The following is a 19509-nucleotide window of genomic DNA, read 5'->3' as shown; positions in this document are numbered from 1 at the left end:
TTTGCGGACGATGTTGTTCTGTTGGCTTCATCGAGCCAGGACCTGCAGTGTGCACTGGGGCGGTTTGCAGTCGAGTGTGAAGCGGCTGGGATGAAGATCAGCTCTTCCAAGTCCGAGGCCATGGTTCTCGACCGGAAAAAGGTGGCTTGCCCTCTCCGAGTGGGTGGGGAGTCTCTGCCTCAAGTGGAGGAGTTCAAGTATCTCGGGGTCTTGTTCACGAGTGAGGGAAGGACGGAACGTGAGATTGACAGGCGGATCGGTGCAGCTTCGGCAGTGATGCGGTTGCTGTATCGGACCGTTGTGGTGAAGAGGGAGCTGAGTCGAAAGGCGAAGCTCTCGATTTACCGGTCAGTCTTCGTTCCTACTCTCACCTATGGTCAAATATATGACCAATAAAATTAAATGAATTTTTGTAATACTCTTTACTGGAACAACACTGTTGAGCAAAATTGAGGAAGAGAAAAAAGTAATTTCAAAGCTCAAAAATCATTTGGAATAAATAAACTCAAAACCATCAACTGCTAACAATCTCTTGCCACCGAGAAAGATAACAGGAATTCTGCTACAATCTTCTAATAATGTTGAAAATTCACTTCCAATTCATAATGCTGAGAACCTTCTATTCAAAGTTTCCGTAGTTGGTGAATGTAACTGCTTGTAACTAATTCTGCTGCAAAATAAAATGACAATGATATATAAACATGACATATTTTGAACAAGTCATGTTTTGTTTTGTCGTGTCTATTGTACCATACATCAATACCTCAATATACCTAATTCCTACCAATCCTGCACCAAATATTTCAAATAATAGCACACAAAATGGACTAGTTCTGTTTTTCACATTTTTAAAAGAAAAAAGCAAACACTGAGATACAGCACCTTTAATGCTTTATTGTCATGAGCCAGTAATGAAGTAACTAGTATTATTTTTCCTTGCAAACAATCAAGATTTTGAGGGCCTAAACATAAACAAAAAGTCCCCCAACTGAATATGAGATTGAAAAATGTAATAAAATAGGCATCTTGACAAAGCCCAAAGTGACCCAACTCAACAGCGCCGAATAGAAGTGGACACCTATGGGAATGGGGACAAGCAAAGTTTAGCCTAGGCAAGTGAAATTCAGAACAGTGAGAGATCAGTAAGACAAGCCAAGAGATGAATTGGCGCATGGCTCTGTGATGAACAGAAAGACGGCCATATTGGATCAAAAATTTTGCCACAGCTTTGACTGTGTTTGTAAAGCGCATCTAGTCCCTGATATTTGGTCCAAATGAGCTCAGATTTGGCATGTCACATCTAGACACATAGGATCACAAAAATTATCTTTTTTTTTGGGTAGATATTCCTTATGGTTTGCCTGTAGCAGGCAGGTGAAAAACACCTTAATTTCCTGTTTCTTTGAAGCCTTCTCATGGTCACTGGCACTGGTCTAGACTAGAGAGATCAAATTCAAATAAAAATTGCGTGATCCCGGCCTGAAACAGATCATGAAGTCCAATACAACTGAACACTATATCGCCCACTACAATTGACATGAAACATAAACATTATCAGATTTGTACCAAATTTGGAGATTAAATTCTATGCATGACTACAAGCAAAATATATATAACAGATATGGGGCATTTTTCACTATTGGCCAGCAGGGACACAAAGACACACTCCAAAAATATTTTAATAAATCTTACACACACATGCTTAGTCTGGTCATGGTGAAATTTGAATCACTACTGCATAATCTCAGCCTGAATATAATATACTCTAAAGCAGGGGTGCTCACATTTTTTCAGCATGAGAGCTACTTACAAAATGACCAAGTCATAATGATCTACCTAATACAAAGCTAAGCAAACTGCACTGAAACACTCTGTGCCCCTTTTTTGGACCCTCACCCACAGTTTGAGAATCCCTTCTTTAAGAGAACTTCCTCTGGCACTTTACACAAAACTGTGAAAAAAGTGAAGGAAGTTCCAAACTGGAGTTGCATTCTTTTCTGGTTTTGCAGTGATATTTACCAGCCTCTGCACATTTACCAAACCAAACGCACATCGTGACAAACACAGATGCATTTGTGCACTTTTGTTAGGCAAACTTCGGCCAAAAGTCACAGTAGGTCTGTTCTGTAGTTCTGCTCTATGCTGTAGGCCTGCTTTGTGCCAACACTGTAAAAAAATTCAGACTTGTTTTTGCTTCACGTTTGGTCTTGTTCTTCTAATCAGCACGCACTGTGGAAGGGGCTTGTGTTCGCTGTACGCAGGAAGGAGCGAGAGCGTGAAAAGGTGAGGGACGGCGTGCTGACGTGAGGCAGATGGACAGGTAGGATGTTTAGGAAGTTTAACCTGCCCTGTGATGCACGCTGGTACACGAGGGCAGACAAGCCGTGCATAGGGAGCGTGTGTATTTGTGATGTGCCGTAGAGTCTCCGCGGGTTTCAAATGAGCACACAGGCTGCACTGAGACGCCCCACACACTCCACAAGTTCACTGCCAACAGCAGCGGCCGTAAAGACATATGATCACACTTGTTGAGTGTCAGACCTTGAGTGAGAGACAAAACTGAGTCCAAACGCGAGTCGGAGACGAGACACAGCGATCTACCCACACGACCTTGGCGATCGACTGGTAGATCGCGATCGACTGGTAGATCGCAATCGAAGTATTGAGCACCCCTGCTCTAAAGCACATGAAAAGTGTACTCTATAGCACCCCCTACCATACACATTAAACAAAACATTACCCTTACTTTTGCATTATAATCCTGCACCAAATATTTCAAATAATACCATACAAAATTAAATAGTTCTGTTTTTCACATTTGAAACAGCAAAAATTCAGATACAGTACCTTTAATGCTTTATTTGTGCATTACTCAGATAAAAAGCATACACCCTTTGTTATCAAAATACAGCAGACAATTTTAGAGATGTAATGTTCCTGTAAACAGCTTGTGATATAGCAAATACTGATGGCTTGTCTCCTCTGGTTCGTAAATGTGTTTAAATTTTCTTTTCATATCAGATGCAGCTCTGACATGCTGCTGGGATAGAAAGTCTAGTAGATCAGGGCTTTAACAAGAAATAATATTTTTTTAAAGTGTATCCTTGGCTAAAAACATATAACCTCCCCTTTAATACTGCTTGTATGAAAATGTTTCAGCTTGAAATATATCGAGATAGCTCTTCTCAGCCTTAGTGTTTAGTCATAAATAATTGATAGAATCTGCTATAGGGTCACTGAGAGGCCAAAGGGAAAAATATGTTGGTAGTAACCTTTAACCCAATAACTATAAACTGTCTATAATGAAGACTCCACTGTCAATACGCAGGATTAGCAATTATGTTTACAATGTACAGTATTTATTTTTGGTCAGTGTAAGATCTATGGGCTGTGTGGTTCTGCTAATATGAATTATGTAAATAAACAACATAAGGTCAGTGTGCTGTGGTTTAGGGTCTTTAAAAATGAATGGGTGTTATTAATGTCTTATTGGCTGTGTGTAGGCAACAAAAAGGGATTCTTAATCATTTTAAAGGTGCACTCTTTGTCTCAGCGGTGGTGTTTTGCTTTACCTCACATAGTCTCACATTGCCTTACCTCCATACTTGTTCCACATTATGGTATTACAAATATATATCTTGTATTTATTAAATTATGGGTGTTTTTATTTCTCAAAACTACTGCAAAAAATGCTTTACTGAGTGAGCCCACTTCTCCACAGATCTGATGTGTAACTTGGCCTGGTAATGTGGCCTGCTTATCTCCATGGACATAGTTACATTAAATGCAATACTGTAGAACATTCCAGGAAAAAACAATAACATCTAACATCAGGTGGTGAACCCTCCACCAGAAAGGTTACACAGTGCACCTTTAAGCATGCTTTGGTCCAGTATAGACAATGAAAAGTAGCCATTTTGATCAAATTTGTGCATCAACACATAAAATGAGATGAAGCAACTGAAAAAATAAAACTGATCTGAAAAAGGCAGTATCTTCATCTTTCCAAGGCCAGTGGAAAAAACAAACTCTTACCTATTTTGGCCTGATCGCACAATAGTAAAGGAAAATGAGTACTAAAATAAAACTCTTAAAACCCAAAATTGTATAAAAAGATCCAATAATGTAATTACTGTAGGTCTTTATCAAGGCTTTGTGTGAATATTTCGTAAATAAAAATCCCAAAATGGTGTCAAAGCTGCAGGATACAGATGGTGTCTCTAAATCAAATAAAGAACCAATCATTTCCCTTGAACTGTCACTGACCTGCCTGAATACATCTGTTTGTTCAGTCGTGTCGTATTTCCAAAAACTAGGACAAATCCTAATAATCTGCTACAGTGGTGTGGATTAGTATCACCCAAATATTATCCAAAAATGTCGACAAATTGTTGCATTTCATGTAGAATTCAGACTATTCTATTCAATATTCAATTCAAAATATGACTGAAATTCTGTGTACACTGACAAATGATGATGGCAATTTGCTTTATAGTTGTAGCGAAAAGTAATTTTTAAATGTGCACTCTGTGATCTGCTTTCAGATTGTCTCCTTGGAATATTCAACAGTATGGTATTAAACCTTTCTTCCTGTATGGAGACAAGCAGATAACGTCACTGCAGGCCAAGTCAGATCTGTGGAGGAGGCGAGTCTGCACATAGTACCTGTTTTACAAGATATAAATAGACATAGCTAACCTGCTAGCCGTTACGTTCCAAATACGAAGTGAACATGGGGGCCCTTCGACTGTTTCCAATTGACTGTCATGCCTCCCTCTGTAACAGCTGCATTGAGCCTCGTCATTTTGGTCTTAAAATGTTCGTACTGTATTAACCTGCTCTCCTGATGTTTTTTTTTTTCTTCACTATTTTGTCATAAATAAATTCCCAATCTCAATATGGACCTGACTCCAAATCCAGCCCTATAGCTGTTAACATTTAGCCAGGCTGGTGCCACCTAGTGCCTCCGCTCAATTTCATTTCTCTCCACCGACTAGGTCAGGAATCAGAATACACTAGACGGTTTGCAAAAACCCTGGAAGTGCGAATTTGGGCACCAGCCAATCAGCGAAGAGCCATATATTCTATGTTGCTAACGATTCCCCAGATCGAGGATTTAAAGCCGGAACAAAGAGAATGTTTGGTGAATTTAACCAAGGGGAAAGACATTATTGCCCTTCTTCCTACAGGATTTGGGAAAAGCTTAATATACCAGTTAGCCCTGTTAGCGGCGCATTACATACGTCACGACCAAACAGCAGAGATTGGTTAAATGAAAAAAAGTATGCGCCTACTGTCGAGCAACAAATTCTAATGCTGTGAGGTCAGACAGTTTCTACGTAGTGAAACCGGCTGATGAATCAGGCTAGTTAACATTGTGATCTTCTTTTGTCTGGAGCCAAACGCTATGGGTGACATCACATACCCTTAGTCCACTTCTTTAATATGGTTTTAACAATAAAAAGACCAGTAATTGAATACATTGAGTGACAGATTGAATTCCTTACTGTGGAACATTCTACGCAAAGAAAATACATATTCATAAAAACAAGCAGGAGATGGACCCCCCAGGCACCAGAAAGTTGCATAGTGCACCTTTAATTTACCACTTACAAAATCAGTAATTATGCGTGAGTCCACACATGTCAGCGACACATGTGTCTGTCTTTGTGAAGCAGCAGCGGAACACCTGCCACTTCAAAGCCCTCCTATATAAGAGCCCAGGGGCCCAACACTGCCCCCCAGTGGGAGGGGCACACAAGGTTCACTGCATTATTCTCTCCTTTGTACAAACACTCAAACAACATGGTTACAGCGCATTACAGCAATGTACTGATACAGACCTATTACATTTTGTACCTTACCGTTAACAACAAAAATAGCATAATAGTCTCCAGTTTGCTAGCTTCAGTGAATAATAAGTAGTAAAACTTGGTCTGGTTTGGTTTGTGCAATCCAATGGGAATACCTCTCAGCCTTCTACCAGAAAAGTAATTCTCCAAAATGTCCTTCTAGCAATCTCAGGTGAGGTTGTGAGAAAATTAAAGTCATACTTTGTTTAAGAATGGCAACAGACCGTCTCCAGGGCCTGTGGTTAAATCAATTTATTTGTGACTAACTTGTAAGAAATTTCTGCCAGCAAAGTTTGCGGAGGCCATGAGGTGCATTAGAATGTATTTAAAACTTCACAAATTCAGAAGATTTTTTAATATGATTTTGAAAAGGAAAATGATAACCAGATTAAAAATAAACACGGTTAGAGGTCTTTCTGGCTTACTCAAAAGGCCAATATTATGCAAATGTTTGATCTATGTTGTGTTGAAATGTTGTATCCTCATCAAAAACATACCTGGAGTTTGGTTTTGTTTCATTTACACACAAACTCTGCATATTCAACTGGAGTTCTTCTTTCAAACTGAAAAAACTCTGTTCCAACTTGTCATGTGGTAATATGCAAAGTGCTCCACTGTATTTTTAAACTCCATATGCCTTCACTAGAATCATTTGGCTGATTTCAACCCTGGAATTGCCAATCTCTGCTGAACAAAAGGTAAAAAATAAGGGATGTAGACTAATAATATGTAGACTAATAATAAAGGGTCACTCAAACATGTGTGAATGAAACAAAACACAACTCCAGGTATGTTTTTGAGGACTTAATAACATTATAACATGGCTTAAAGCTCCCAAGAGTAAATTTTGCGCAATATAGGACCTTTAAATGAAGGGCTATGGGTCTTTAAGGTGTAAAGAAAACTACCTGCTGACTATACTATTGGATTAATGTTTTACTGTGACCACACTTTACATTATCATTCTTCTTATTACTATTGTTATGAGACTTTGGGAATCAAACCTGAAAAGTTTGCTAAGCTATGTTATAGATAATATGCATCTCAGCCCAAAAAACATTGAACGCGATGGCCAAGTTGTTTTTGTTCAAATCTGGTGCTTTGGTTCTCAAGACGAATATCCAATCAGAAAGCAGAATGAGCCTAACATGAGTCTCTCATTTGGGTTGTCAGTTTCAAGGCTCAAATCAAGTTGTTAAAAACCTAAAAGAACTCTCTCTGTGATTTGAATCCGCTCTACATAAACCCCAGCACTTACAGTTCAAGTAGATAGACGTGTAGCTACTCCAGAGAGTTGGTAGAAACTATGTAAAAATCAACATCAGTATCCATGTCTGTGTAATCCCTCACTCTTCCAGGTAGGAATATAGCAAAAGAAAGACCCATAGCAAAATAATAAATAAAAAAGTTAAATGTAATACTTTTGTCCAGTTGACAGAATGAATTTTCACTTTTGCTAGCTTTGTCCATATTTCTTGCATATTTCCAATTTTTGCAAGCAACACAAGCCTCAGAGCTTGCACTTCAATTGTCATGAACCGTTTGAATGCGTTTTTCATGTTGATTTATAAAGCAACGCCAAACAATCAATGCCTCCTTTGCTTTGCTCCTGGGTGTTTTATGTTCACCTCCACTTTAGCCTTGGAACAACATCAACCAAAACTGTCCTGGGCCGACCCTCTGAAGCACGGGGCTGTTGGAAGTTGAAAGCACAGGGTTAATTAGGATGATACTGCCCTTGTTTTTCTACCACTCCCACTATCTCCTGACCAGCATACCCCAAACGTAATTCTTCTAAACACTGCAGAATGTCTCCTATCTGTGCTCTGATAAAGCTGTTCCTCAGAGAATGCACTGAAGCCTGTTTATGTGTGTGTACGTGTGTGTATATGTGTGTGTACTTGTACGTGTGTGTGTGTTTGTTGCCTGATAAAGCCCTTCCTCAGAGAATGTGCCGAAGCCTGTTTATATGTGTATGTCTTTGTGCGTGTGTGTGCATGTGTGTGTGTTTTGGGCAGGCTTATTTTCTTATCCACAAATCCACAATATCACTGACAGAAGGCCGAGAAGTCTGTCCGTGAACATGCTGGAATGACGGCGCCATCATTGCAGTTTGCTGTTGCTGAACAAAAAGTATAATTATAATTTTGAGGAACATTGACCGCGCAAATGGTTTAAAATATTAATTGTGCTATTTGCAAAGATTAAAAAATAGAGGCAAACAACATCTAAAGTCTGCCATGGTTTTCACACATTTCCTTGTGTACCAAGAATAGTTTAGTGCTAGTTAGGCCTGTTGTGTTATCTGTGTTTAAAGGAACCATATTACACTATTTTCTGATATATATTATAATGTTGTTTCCTCATCAGATTCATTCCTGGAGTTGTGTTCTATTTCATTCACATGTTTAACACACAAACCCTGCATATTTAGGCTGAATTCTGAATCAGAAAACACTCTGTTCCACCATGTGATGTCATGTGGTGTTACAGGAAGTGCTTCACTGTAAAACTCTGAAGTCTATACACCTTCACTAGAACAATTTGGACAGTTTCAGCCCTGGAATTTGCAACACTCAAAACACTCTGAGCAAAAAGTAACTGTTAAGTACTACTTCGTGATATCACAAGATGGATGCTTTTTTTTTCAGTTTGGGAGAAGAACGTAGACCCATTATGCAGGTTTTGTGTGTTAAACATGAGTGAATGAAACTCCATGTATGTTTTTTAAGATGAAACATCATAACATAGATCAGAAAATAGCATAATACCTACATTTATATATATTATTACTATTATTACTCCATACACCTTCATTAAAATAATTTGGCTGATTTTAACCCTGGAATTGCCAACTACCGCTTCATGACATCACAAGGCGGAAAAGAGCATTTTGAAATTTGGAGATGTAAGACTAATAATAAAGGATCACTTAAACATCTACGAATGAAACAAAACAGAACTCCAGGTATGTTTTTGAGGAGGTAAAAACATTATAACGTGGCTTAAACCTCACAAGAGTCAATTTTGCACAATATAGGACCTTTAAATGAAGGGCTATGGGTCTTTAGATCAGAAAATTGTGTAACATGGGTCCTTTAAAGCCTACAAAATATTATTATTATACCAATGAAATAACATGCATACAATTGTTAATATTGTCATAAACTTCAAAACACAAATACAAAATCATACTTGAAGTGCAATTTCCACATTAACATCCAAAAGACCCCAAAAAACACTGTGTCAAACTCAAACAGGGAAACTCCTCATGATTCTGTGGAGTAGGGGTTCAGATCTCAGAGACAATCAGAGTGGTCCTGTCAGAGGATATTATGGAGCAGGGCTGGTGATGACGCACTCTGAGCTTCAATCACTGCCTATGATTGAAGTGCTACATGAACCGCTCCTGTACGTACTCCTCTTCTCATTTTTTACTATAGACAACTCAACTGGTGTCTCTCTACCAGTCAACTGCCTCCAAAGTATCACAAGGCCAGGACCAACTGAATTTATGATTAAAATATAGAAGAAGCCTTTTGAAACTGTTGTCATCCGGTTGTACGATTTTGCATACGGCATTCAAGCTTACTAGAGAATGGACACTTTGTTGGACATGAACGCTCAACATTTACACAAATCAACCAAGTTAACTGGAGTTAATATGATTGACTGAGATTCAAGAGCAGGACCACGCCTCAAACTCCTCCCACAGCTCACCTCAGCCACACCTCTCATCACCCAGAAGCCCTATTTATACAGGCTTATCCCGACAACACCGTATGTCTCTGCTCTCTTTCAGCCTATAAACCTCTTCATCTACAAAGGAAGTGGGGGTGGGCTCCTGAATCGACTGGGCTGACCACCTGAGACCGAGCACCATCTTCCACCCAGTCTCCACCCAGCCAAGACATCATCAATAAATATCTTCATTACTGTTGTGGCGTGGTCCTTGCTAATGAATGTAATATTTTTCTGCAAACCTTTTGTCTAGTTTTTCATTTAAATTGATGAGAAGTGCCAATGCAAATGGAGGAGACGCTTTGTAGCATTCAGAAGTAAACAGTGGATAGAGATAAATAAATAAAGAGAAATAAGGTATAATAGACCTAGGTCTGTCATGATAACAAATTTTGAAGTACGATATATTGATGAAGTAAATATGGACAAAAAATGATAATACTGCTACTAACGCAAAAACCCAAGAGAAGATTCAAACCACTACAACAATTCTAAATGTAAAACACAAGTGGAAATAAATAAAACAGCAGAATGAAACACTTTAGTACTTACTCTGTATTTGTAATGAATCATAGAAGTTATTAATTCAACCTTATACAGCCTAAACCTGATCATATAGCCAAAAAATAATCAAAGATTTCCCAGCAGTACATAGAAACTACAAACACAATAAATACTAACCCTAAAAATATATTACAGCTTTCATTATTGAACATTAAGTCAATATAGTAATAAACCCACAAAAATAAACAAGGAAAGAGTAACTAGAGTACTGTTAAAACTTCACAGCAAACTCGCCAATTTTCATTTATAAGAGACACAGTTCTGCACAGTGCATTCTAATGTGTAATCCATGTATTAAATTGACAGATGTTATGATGGTTGCATTGGTGTCAAGTATCCATGTAACTCTATCTATCTCTGTTTTACCATCTTTGGCTGCACCATGGCTGAGCAGCAGATTTGATTTTGTGTCTGTAGTGAGCGAGCGGAGCAGACAGGGGTTAGTGAGGAGTCACTGAGTCAATGCGTGACCTTGTCTAACCGGCTGGGTATCAAACTCATGACAAGCCAAACTTTTTTTCCTCCTCAGCCCCTAAGCCTCTTTATACGGCCCTTTGATGTCGGCACTTAAAAGCACCACTAACTCCCAACCCTAGAGGAGCAGCCTGGCACTCTGTGATGCTCCAGTCTGCATGCTAGTGAGAGTGTGGCTGGGAACGCCTGATTCAGTTCAAGTCAGTTTGGGAGTGTGAATATATGAGGGTTCCATGTTTCTATTTTAGTGGACAACATTGTAATTTAAGGGATGTCTTAGGTTTTATACTTGTGTCCATTTCATTTGCTATATAATGAATGGTCCCATATTACACTGTTTTCTGATCTGTGTAATAATGTTGTTTCTTGATCACAAACATTCCTGGAGTTGTGTTTTGTTTCATTCATACATGTTTAACAGAAAACACTGCATCTTTAAGCAGTTCTTCCCTAAAACTTAAAAAACTCCTTTTCTGCTGCCGACCCCAGAGTCAGGAGTAAGCTGCCCCCAATATGCACACCATCGCAGACTTTGACCTTTTAAATCTCAGCTCAAAACTTACATTTATTCATACTGGATTTCAACACCGTGACACTTGAATGTGTTGTAAACTTTTATATTGGATTTTATTGGAAAGCGCCTTGAGTTTTGCAAAAATTGACTGAATGAATAATTGAAAAGGTAAAAAGTAGCTGTTAACATAAAACCTATCGCTTCTTGAGATCACAAGGTGGAACAGAGCATTTTGAGCTTTGGAGATGTAGACAAACTAATAATGTATTATACAATAATGTGTGAGTGAAACTACACACAACTCCAGGTATGTTTTTGAGGTAACAACATTATAACATGGCAAAATAATCACATTTGCATATTATAGAACATTTAATTAGTTACTGAACATGCACAAATTGAACAAAAGCAACTCCCTGTATGTCTATGATAAAATAATTTGTATAATATAGCCCCTTCACTGTGTAATATTGGTTTTGGCTTGTATTCACCTTCTTCATATAGGCAAATCGAATGTTTAATACGATGAGTTGTTTTAATGTAGAGCAGATGTAGTGTAAGCGTGCGGTTTAACTCTGCTCTGCTTATACCCTGTTTCCTACATTGACTGCTGTAGCACATGTCTGGTAGAGGTTTGGCAATGGGCCATTTCAATTATTCCACGCCTTCACGTTCTCCTGAGTAATCTTTTAATCTCACTGAGATCCACCTTAGTCCCAGTCCAGGCTTTGAAAATCACTTAGCATTTTAAAGTCTGTTGAGTCTGTGCAACAGGAAGTGGCAGAATCAAATCCATTGAAATTTGCTGTTTGGTTACTTTTTTGTCTTAATAGTCATATCTAATTTCTTTATAATACTTTATGTGGAGGATAAACAGCTCTTTTTCCACCATACAATTACAAGAGGCATAATTTTTAAAGTCCTAATTATATTAGGCAGGTAGATAATCAATAGAAAATCTGGTGTTTGATTTGATTTAAAAGCAAAATATGTACTTAAAATATGTACTTAAAAAAAAAAAGCATGTATAAATATATTATTTAAAGGTAGGTATACAAGAGCCTTTGCTTCAGTCTACTACTTTTGGGCTGTGTCCTTGTGGAATGTATAATGTTGAATGTATCATTCCTGGGTCCGGCAGAGGTGCGTCAGGCACTTTTGTCAGGTAATAAAACCTACCTGTCTTCAAGAGCACCTACTGTGCTTGAGTCTGTTATACAGTTAAAATCTATGACACCTGTAGATCATTATATTATATTTTGCACATTTTAAATTGCAATATTCATCTAAAACAATGAGGGAGGAGATGCCACAGTAAATGTTATCAAAACCAAGAGTCGGCCAATGGATAGCTCCAGATCACACTAGCGGGTAAAAGATTTTTTTTTCATTTGTATCAAAATGACAACACTGCCGAATCCTACACATATCACCAATTTAAAAAAATTAAATTAGAGATCAAAGTTAGTATATAGCAGTGGGTGTATGCTGGTGAAAAAAGGGTGTTGATTGGCAAAATGGCATCTTGAAAATATGCGATTAAAGATTGCTCAAACATGCACAAGTCACTCCCATTACAACCTCGAGAGGGTAAATGAACATACTCAAAAGCTCTGAAAAGTTGATTTTGCATAATAGGTCTGCTTTAAAACATATAATGTAATCTTCCAAAAATACACCAAACTAAATGTTTTGACTATGATCATCTGTGGCAGAATGGTTAGCTAACTTGGGAAAACAATTGAATTCTTTGAGTTGAGTCTGAGGTACACAACAGCCTCTTGAGACCTGGGATTTTTAGATACTTGGTCACAGAGGAGAAGACAAGAAAGTGATACAAAAATCTTTTAGTTAGTGCATTCCTGAAGCCTTGGTATCTCGTGGTAAGTTTTTGGCATCTGCCTCGTGAGATGTGCCAGGAGCCGTTTTAAACTGTGCAGGCTGCTTTGTGCCAGAGCCTGAAATATCCGTCTGTGAAGTATTCTCCGGGAGGGCTCTGTCTGCTGCTCATGTGACCTGGATGCTTCACTGAACCCAACCATGTTTTTTTTGCCTTTCCCTTGAGTCTGGCTGACATTTTAGCTACAACGCGTCTCTCCCCAGGGTCTGTAGCATCCACTCTTCGGCAGACTTGAGAAAGACGGAGTAGGAAGTATAAATGTAAGGCAAGGCTACTAGTTCTGTCTGTGCCCCCTGCTGTGCGATAATGGGTGAATCATCAGGATGCTGTGGCAGTGTTGGTGTTGTTTTCTCACAGTTTTGGTCCTGCACATTTTCAGATGGTTCTTGTTGATATCAAAATAGAATAATATGAAATTTGATTATGTAGTGAGCTTTTTCAGTTTTTTCTGTGAGTTGTTACATTTAATTTGGTATTTGCTTCCCTATGGATTGCCACAGATCACACGAGCAAGCAGCTGTTTTTTTTTTTTTTTTTCATTTGTGCAAAAATGGCTGCCAAATTCTACGTGTATCACAAATTAAGAAAATCAAATTGGAAAGTCAGTAATGAGAAGTGGGCATGTAGCGGTAGCAGTGAAAATGGTGTTCTGAGTAATGACATCTTGAAAACAGGAGAATAAAGATTATTATTATTATTAACATGCACAAATTGTTATAAATACAATACTGTATCAAGAGGGTAAATAGGATGAGAAAACAACTATAACATGTTACAAGCTTTAAAAGGTCAGTGATTTATAATAGGTATCAGACAGAATGTACAGGAAATATCATTTACCAGTTCTTTTTTCCACAAATATTGCTTGTATAATACAATGTGGGGAGGAAAAAGGGAATGTCTAAACCAAAAGAAAAGTTGTACAGAAATAAGCACAAATCATATAAGGGTTGTATAAGATTAACAAGACGAACATTTGATTGAAGTCAGTATGTACCTCAAGGCACTCCACCGGCTTCACTATTGAGTTTACTAATTACAGGTGCTTAATTAAATGGAAGAAGCTATAAGGATCAGGAAATCCACTTCATTTGGAACGCTGCAATTTCACAATGTACAGAGTCCAACCTGTACCTGAACGTTTATCACTTGTTAACATCACATCGAGTCTCTATAATTTAATTGATACTAGGCCTACAATTTGCAAGAAATACGCGATTTGTTGCAGTCTATAGTTAACTTGCTATAGTATGTCTTTTTTAAAGTTTATTTCTTGTCCAATCTCACAAAATGATATATATAGAGATGCATTAGTCAAAAAAACAACAAATGTAATGTCAATTTCTCTTTCATGAAAACATCCAAGCATGTAATTTGAGGAGACCTATCTACAGCAATTTACTAGTAATAACAAAAAATACCTAACTAACTTACAAAGTCTTTGCAAAAACTGACATCATCGCAAGTAATTGTGCTTGAACCAAGTTTCTCTACTATATCCAAAGTGCAGTGTATTCACTCATAATTAGTGACACTATCAAGATCCAGACTCATCTCACACTAATCACTGAGACTGTGTAAACTTTAAAGGTTCTATATTGTACAATAATGACTTTGTGAGATCTAACTTGTTGCCTCCTCAAAAACATACTTGGTGTTGTGTTTTGTTTCATTCATAAATTGATGAACAAACCCTAACTGTAACCCTTTGAGTAACTGTTTATCTCCAAAGAACAAAATGCTCTGCTCCACCTTGTGATGTCATGTGACTTTTACCTTTTGTTGAGTAGAGACTGATAATTCCAGGGCTGAAATGAACTAAATGATTCTAATGAGTGTGTATGAAGTTAAAAACAAAAAACAAAAAACAGTAGACCACTTCACAGGGTGGAATATTTTCTGTTTCAGAGAAGAATTCAGCTTAAATATGCAGGATTTATGTGTTAAATCTGAGTCTGAATGAAACATAACACAACTCCAGATATGTTTGTGATGAGGAAACATTACAACAGATCAGTAAATAGTGTAATATGGGACCCTCCACTAGAAAGGTTTAATAGTGCACGTCAATTATCAAGTTTTCTACTCAATTTTGTGAATCTGCGTAGCTCTTTTGAAGGCTGAATTACAAGCAGTCAGGACAAAATAAAGTTTCCAGCTCCACTCCCACACAGTCTGTCTCTTTGCCTGTCTCTCCAGTCTGGGCCGGGCTGCCTTCTGACCTACTATCCTCCTGATTGCTCGGTCTCTCCATTACTCCGTCTCTCATTCTGTCTCTTTATCTCCCACTTCTTCTTCTTCTTCTCTCCTCCTGTCGCAACTCCTCTCTTGTTTATCCCACTCTCTCTCTCCATGTGTCTATCCTTCTCTCCCTCCCTCCTCTTCCTTTTCTTCATTTATCTTTTTCTCCCGTCCTCCCTAATCTCTCCCGTCACTCTCTTGGCCTCTTTCTTTTTCTGTCTCACTCACTCTCTCCACCTCTACTCTTCCTTTCTTTCTCACTCCTTGTTCTCTCCCTCCCTCTTTCGCTTTCTACCTCTCATGGTCCCTGTCTCTCCCCTTCACTCTCCCTCCATGCCCCCCTTGCTCTTTTTCTTTCTCTCTACTCTTTCTCACTGTGTCAATACCCCCCCCCCCCCCCCCAATCCCTGTGTCCTCCTTCTCCCTCCCTGTCTCTCTTCTCTCTTCCCCTTATCACCCTCTCCCTCTTGCTCTCTCTTCCTCATCCACCTCCCCCTCCTTTTATCACTCTTCTGTCTCCATCCACCACCCCTCTCTCACCCATTCTCTGTCTCTCCTCTCTCTCCTTTTCAGCTCTGTAACTATTTCTCTGTCAATCCCTCTTTCTCCCTCTTTCCCCCCTCACCCCCTTCCCTCTCTCCCTCCCTCCATCCCTCCCTCTCTCTCTCTCGCACATCAGATCAGTGGTGTTCAGAGCGGGGGAAGGAGGAGGTGTGAAGAGCAGTGCGCCGTGTGAGCGACCCCAGGAACAGCCTGACAAAAACAGACGAACAGAGACGGAGCGACGCCTCTGATTGAGCCGATCATACAGGTGTGTGTGCGCAGCTATTTATCACACTGTGGGGACTCAACTCTGTACACACACGCTTGGGGATGTGCCTCCTATATGAGGACAACATCTGATCCCTTTAACATAAATGCTTTATTATTAGATCAACAACATGGTTTAAAAATTAGGGGCCCTACCTTGCCCCTGATCTTAGGGCTAGCAAAAGTGTGGGGCGTGGAGTTCTAAAGAAGAGGTGTGCCGTGCCTGAATATCAGATGGAGTGGAGCGGACTGAGGGCGTGGTGTGGCGTAAAAATAAATATCAAACTAGTCCTTTATATGTCCAAATAAAAGGCTTTTTTTTTTAAATTTGGAAATATATTAGGATGCTTAACATCCATAACATGTTCGTGCGCCATCCGGATGCCCTCTCGTAGCAGAGCACAGCCCCTCAACTGCTCCCTGTATTGGCCCAGCGCTACTCTATAATTTGGTTTGATCTGGATCTGTACAAAAGCTGCTCATTCACATGAGGCTGTTTACAGCGATGTCCTTAACTGTTTTTCTTACCCTGTCTGTGGTCATAAAGCTGTGATGTTGGATTTCCTCACATCTTGATGCCCTTTCTGTCATCAGCTCCATTTAATTTACTGACCAATTTATTCCCATTGTGCCGCTTTGGTTAGTTTATAAAGTTTGTTGCCAGTAGGCAGGCTACCATCAGAATCGTAGAAAACTGTGCATGGAGCCGTGGAGCGGTCGGACTCTGTCAGGGATCAGCGCGCTGTGACAGCTCGAGGCTGTGACATCAGAGCAGATGCACATCTCGTACGTGCTGCTCTCTTGACAGTAGAGCTTTGTACAGTGGCTCAAGAGAGGTATAGTGCACATGCTTTGTACAGACACCTGTGCGCTCATGGTGCATATCAGTCACTTGTGTGGGGCAAATACAGGTTGTGCAGTCACTCTCCTCATGTGTTAAGGGTTTAATCTATGTCTGTGTGCAAAAAGGTAAAGTCAGAAATATTTATATGACAATAAACATATTCCATAAACGGCGAGACATCCATCTGTGTGGGACCAAATGCAGTGGACACCCTTGAAACGAGAATATGAGGAGTCAGCATTAGCAGCAGTGAGAGACGCAGTAGAGGATTGCCAGGACAGGAGGGAGCGGGTGCGACCAGGGGGAGAGCAGCGGTCAGCAGGTCTGCTAGGGGATGGGGAGCGCATGAGATAGACACTGGTCTGCTGGTAACGGGAGGCAAACCAACGGAGGAACGCAGAGAGAAATAAAAAGGTTGACGTGTGTGCACATGCACGGGCTTACAGGGGTGCGCGTGGGTGAGAGGGGCATGCGGAGTGTTCGGAACACAAGCCCAGTCAGTTCTGTCACAGAAATCTTAAATTCTATATTCCTGGTGCCTCTACTGGTGTGTACTTGCATGGTGGGGCTCCAGAGCTGTTTCATTGCACTCTTATACTGTATAAGTTTTCCCCACACCCCTCTTTGCTGCTTGGTAATGAGGTAAAGATTGCAGACATTATGCACACTGGCAGTGCTTTTAAATGCTCCAGCGGTCACAGACTGGTTGAGATGTCATCACCCTATATGTACTTGTACGTCCCACTCCAGCTTTCAGCAGCAAAGTACAGCCCAACCTTGCCCCCTTGTTAACGCTAGCGCTAAAAACGGGGCAAGATAAGGCCTTAGATATGGGTTGCAATTTAAAGATACGCCAACAAATTCATATAATGATTTCTTAAGATCACAATTCACATATCCTTAGTATCTTTTATACAGTCTTTTATACAAGAGGTAACTAAAGCTATATGCTGTTTCTGAAATTTAACTCTTCGCTGTGGTTATATCCACCGGTCACTCACTCAGAGCAAGAGGGAGACTGACCGATAGCAAGTGAGAGTGGGGCAAAGTGTTTTTTAGCACAGAGCTACATTAAAAAAAACAAACAAACAAACAAACAGGGAATCACAAGTAAGTTTTTTTTTTTTTTTTAACAAAACAAAATTTTGAAAAGTATGCATTCTGCCGTAAGCAGGACACCAACTGGAGCTGTAAACGGATAAGTAAATTGATAATTGATAAGTAAATAGATAAGTTTAATATCATACTGTGAATCCAGGCAAAGCAACAACATCTCCATGGTGACAGACCCTACATCCAAAAAGTTACAAAGCGCACCTTTAATTTTAATCATGTAGTTATTATGGTTAATGTTAGGATCACTTTCCAGGAAATCAATGTGAACCAATGTAATGTCCCCAAAAGTGAAGAAACCAACAAGTATGTGCGTGAATGTGTGTGTGTGTATGTGTGTGAGAGGTGTGTGTGTGTGTGTGTATATATATATATATGGTCTGTGTCTGTGTGTGTGTGTGAGCCGTCAGCTTGGCTCCTGGGCTCCTACCTGTCTGATTCTCTTCCACTTGAGTAGATACCATCCCGGGCCTGACACGGTTATAATCCGAGACAGGGCCTGGATCGGGAACGTCAGAATCCAAATGCTATAAATAAGCTGTCACATTTGCATGCATGTATGCAGCACTATGCATTAGCTGTCTCCCACATGGCCCGATATGGAACGCATTTACATTAGAGCTATTGCTATAGACGCATACTTTGATTCAGAGCATAATCTCGTTTTGAACATCATTAAGGTAAAATATCAAGATACATTGGCTTACTTGACATGTTTACAGGATATAGGAATGGAAATATGTTATGTCATATTATTTGCAGTCTAGTATTCCCAACCACTCCTGTATACCCTAGTTCTCTCTGTGGTAAATTCATAACTTCTCAACAACAACATATTACTGGGTTTCAGATGATATCACTGCATTCTATAGGCCAAAAATATTTAATAAAGATCGGGGGCTGCTAAAATTAAAAGTGTTAAATTGGAGATTTTTGTTATAATACAGTGAGTTCTTAGCTCACTGATAGAAATTGTTTGATTCAGCATTTGTACATTTACCTTTTGGATATTTCATGGCAAAGTACAAAGTAATCAATATGGAAAATCTGTCTCTTGTTACCATCTGGGAGTATGACATCATCACGTTTTAGAATCTGACCACCACTGATGGAAGATGAGGGATGCTGGGTGGCTACACAAAATTAGTCCAAAGAGATTCATTTAGTCTTCTTTTCTTCTAAATACTTTTGTTTCAGCTATCTAAACTGTGAATGCATGTTAGGGCTCAGAAATTAATCAAATATTAGAAGATTTAGTCATTTCTAATAATCAAAAATCCACTTGGGTCTTTTTAAATAGAGAGGTCTACAGCCAATTTTCTGTCAGAGCAGAGTTCAGACTTTGGAGAAAGAAATTAGAAAAAATTGTTAAATTTGCTTTGACTATTGTTGCAAAAAGAAAAAAAAATGAATAAAATATCTTGAATTTTTTGTCACATCGTCCAGCCCTAATGTG

Source organism: Boleophthalmus pectinirostris, unplaced genomic scaffold (genome assembly GCF_026225935.1).
Source record: "Boleophthalmus pectinirostris isolate CB_2022bp ecotype Guang Dong unplaced genomic scaffold, ASM2622593v1 HiC_scaffold_7, whole genome shotgun sequence".
In the NCBI taxonomy this organism is placed as follows: Eukaryota; Metazoa; Chordata; class Actinopteri; order Gobiiformes; family Gobiidae; genus Boleophthalmus; species Boleophthalmus pectinirostris.
The sequence above is the reverse complement of the archived record's forward strand: the minus strand, read 5'-3'. Positions refer to the sequence as shown.